The 4,117-nt window shown below is 35.3% G+C and overlaps 1 long non-coding RNA gene across 1 annotated transcript; it reads left to right on the forward strand.

Annotated features, from left to right (window-relative positions):
- Window positions 1-232: 232 nt before the first annotated feature.
- On the forward strand, window positions 233-2,366 carry LOC141626579 (uncharacterized). The gene is made up of 3 exons (XR_012536166.1): window positions 233-444; window positions 1,398-1,579; window positions 1,708-2,366. It is a non-coding gene; the product is annotated as an uncharacterized LOC141626579 (long non-coding RNA).
- The last annotated feature ends 1,751 nt before the right edge of the window (window positions 2,367-4,117 follow it).

A 4,117-nucleotide genomic window follows, 5' to 3' on the forward strand; every position in this document is an offset into this window, starting at 1 on the left:
AATTTACGCCGGTTCTACAAAATCTGACGCAAAAAGTACTTAGTTTTGGCGGGAATGCAATTTTGCCCTATAGGTAAGCTTAATGCGTCGGTTCTTGTAAGAAAACGACGTATATAATGGGTCAGTTCAGAGGAAAACAGATGTATTTGATCAAATACATCAATTATATTAGCAAACCGACCTATTTAATACTACATTTTTACATCAATTATACCTAAAACTGATGCAAATACCTACCACCCACATATTAACTCATCAACACGAGTCCCTTTCCCATTCATTCCTTCAACAAAAAATTCACTCCCTTTCCTCCATTCCTTCATTCAATCAATAACCCACCGCCGACCCATCGACGGCTCGCCGCCGACCCACTGACGACTTGCCGCCGATCCCAGTGTCGCGGTCTCAATCTCTTCTACGCATCTAATTCCTAATTTGATATTGGTATGATTTTTACTTGACTTTTTTGTTGTAAATTATTCTAATAAGGTTTATTGTTGTTGTTTACAAACAGTTTTGTATAGTAATTGATTTGTTAGTATGATTTGAATGTAAATCTAGAATTGTGTTAGGGTTAGGGTTAGGTGAAATTGGGGGTTATCTATTTTGATTAGTTGGTTTGGGTGGGTTAATTTATGCTACATTAATGTTGTTTAAGGTTTGTCAATTTCATATGTGTGTTAGTGCATAAATGTTGCTCGGCTAGGCCCGCTTCCTGCTCCTTGCTATGTTCCGACCTTGTTAATTCATATGCATATCAGTACATGAACTAGCCATATATAATGGACGACAACTTAGCCAAAACATAAGTATCATCCCAAAACATAACCAGATTTAATCCCATTCAAATTGAAACTAGTTCACATGGGAAGAAATTTGTACAATTATCCCATCCGAGGATATTTACGAAAATAAAAATAAGTATTCCATAAAAGAAAGGATTGTAGGATGGAGATAGAAACTTCCGAGTATCACATATCAATATGTTAGCAGTGATGATTGATGAGGCTGCAATGGTGTCGTATATGAAGGACAACATGCTACATTGAGATTGTGAAGTACTCGTCAATGAAATCATAAGCTTTAAATCTACATGTGTACTGGTTAAGGTGCACAATGTGTGAGTTATGTGAACTGACCCAAAATGAGATTACCTTAATTTGAGTCCTTTTATAGGTGCAAGTTATGTGGGTGCTGAAGTATCTACCCACGAGTTTCTGTCATCATAGGAGACCTCTTATGTCTTAGTTTGTTTTCCTTGGTATTGATAGGAAAAGTTTGTTCTTCGATGAATTCTATTCTACTTTTGTAGTCAACTTTCTGACTTGCCAAATGATTAATTAATTAATTAACTCTGTTTTCTCTTCCAATATTAAAATAATATTTGTACTATACAGCTCCGTGTTTGATGGAAAGCCTCTTGATGTGAAGAAACAAGAACTTGCAAAACAGTATTGAGGCCCGTCTACTTGTCATTCAAACTCATAAAAACTAGTGATTCAGTTGATTTGATTATGACCATTCATGTAGGTACTCCAAACAAGCTGATGCAACTGGGGATTTATCTGCAGCCATAGAGGTAGATTTTGCCAATCAATATTGCTGAAAATGCTGCTTCTATTTTGTTTTGCAACATGTTATAAGTAAATTGTTTTCTATAAGCATTATGTTTATCCTATTATTAACTTTCTTCAATGATAAATGCAGGAAGGAGACAAACAAGGAATCGAAAAATTGAGTAAACGAACCGTAAAAGTGATACCGTCGTTAGGTACCAAAAATAAAACCTAGATACACTAACAGAAGCTAGCAGTAAGTAGGGTCGATCTCCACAAGGAGATGGGAAAATTGTGGGTACTATCTGTATGCTTCCCTTTAATTATAAAGGATTATAACGAATTTATTATGATGAATACGAGTCATAAAATAAATTACATAAACAAAAGGTAGAGAATCAAGAAATAACCTTCGGTCCTAGGTAATATGGCCTATGAACAATATCACAATGATATTATCCTATCAGTTGTACCCAAGATGATATGAGATATGCCTTTGTTCTTTGCTAGAATCGATCCCCCAATTAACTGATTAATTTTTAGGGTTTTGTGTGTATTTTGATGAGAGTGTGCTAGGTCGAAAATTAGGTTAGAAAAATGCTCCCCTTAATCTCCCTTTAAACCGTGTATATCAAGTGATTAGGGTAGATTTTTCTTTTTTAATTTTTCGGCCCATATATCCGAAAATAAGAGGATTTGTCTTCTTATTTTCAGTTTGTCAACCTACCAAAAATAATGCGATTAAATCTTCTTATTTTGGTATTTTACAAAATGTATATAAAGTGTATTATTTATAAATTGTCATTTATCTTATTCCGTATTAATAAGTCTACATACAACAGCTTGCAGTTGATTTATTAATACGGGTCAATAATAATTTATTATGACAATATCGTATAATATATACTTTAACTATAAATATCGCATATTTATAATTTGCTGATTAAATATAACTAATTACATTTAATTACGAATTAACATATTAATTCGTCCAAGCTAACATTATATACATTAATTAAATATAATATATTTTATTCAATTTACGAATTGACAGTTAATTCATCTCAGCTAATATTATTTAATCGGCATTAAATAATCGTCTCATCAACACGTTGACTAACTGTTTAGTCATATAAGGCATCAATGTGATTACATTTCCATAACCACATCTCTCAAACACATCCTTTAGGTGTGACTTTTAGAGACCAGTTGATCACCGCCATCAGTATGATAATAAGGTCAAACTTTCTAGCAAACCAACCGTTATTAGGTAATCGTTAATCAACTGATAAAATACGAAGTATACCCTTGTAAACCTGTAAGAGATTTATAAATGTTATCACACTAATTTGTGGAGGACACAAGCTCCAACAAACTCCCACTTGTCCTCACAAGTGTATGTGCGATAACCGATTCTCATATACCTAAATTTCTCCCACTCAATGTAAAACAATTTGCAAAATCCGTATTCACAAAGGTCGTGTTTTACAAGCGATCAATATCAAGAGTGGTTTCCCTGACTAGAGAGTAACTTAACTGATAAACGAATCATCATTCGAGCATGGCCATGCATTTCGATTCTGACTCCTGGAGTGGCCCCGAGAAATAACTATACGATAAGGGTTGGATATTTTCTTCAACTCGAATCCTACGGATGTAAGCACGATGAAAATGACCCGAGAAAAAATCTACTTAGTCTCCGATTCGGCACCATGAGAAAGAAACCAAAGTCACCCAAAAACTGCCTTAATCTCAAGAGACAGTCGATAGTCAAAATAATCGACTCTAGGAACACAATGGACGTCCAATCCACGACCTGGCACCGAATTTTTTTAAACATTTAGGACTCCATTACGTTGTCACCAAAAATTGTCCTACGAGGTATCGTTATAACCCGTATTTGTGATCGATCAGTCAACCGTTTGACTTATGGCTCGTTGAACCCACCATCAATCGACTGCACAATATAATAGCCAGAGTTATCAGCTCATTACGGCGATTACGGACCAAAACAAATATAATGTAATTCAGTTCACTTTGTGGCGTTCAATGTTGTCGGTACAATCCACATGAAAAACAAAATATTATAAAAACGGTGAAGTTATAAATAGTATATGAAAAAGATAATGTATCAAATCCATAATCAAATACTACAACTCAGGAACACGTTTAATTCCCATGGAAATAACGTGCCCTTCATGCTTATCAAAATTCAACGATTTAGTGAGAGGGTCCGCGATGTTATCATCCGAAGCTATCTTGTCAATCACTATCTCTTCTTGCTCCACATAATCACGGATCAGGTGAGCTTTCCGATGTAAATGTGTAGATTTGTTGCTAGACTTAGGCTCCTTAGCCTGGAAGATGGCACCTCTATTATCACAATAGATGGTGATCGGGTCATTCGAACTAGGAACTATCGTAAGTCTTTGTAAGAATTGACGCATCCATATAGCTTCCTTAACTGCTTCCGAAGCGGTATAGTACTCGGATTCAGTGGTAGAATCTGCTACAACACTCTGTTTGGAACTCTTCCAGCTGACCGCAGCACCATTAAGAGG

The sequence above is a fragment of the Silene latifolia genome, chromosome Y (genome assembly GCF_048544455.1).
Source record: "Silene latifolia isolate original U9 population chromosome Y, ASM4854445v1, whole genome shotgun sequence".
Lineage (NCBI taxonomy): Eukaryota > Viridiplantae > Streptophyta > Magnoliopsida > Caryophyllales > Caryophyllaceae > Silene > Silene latifolia.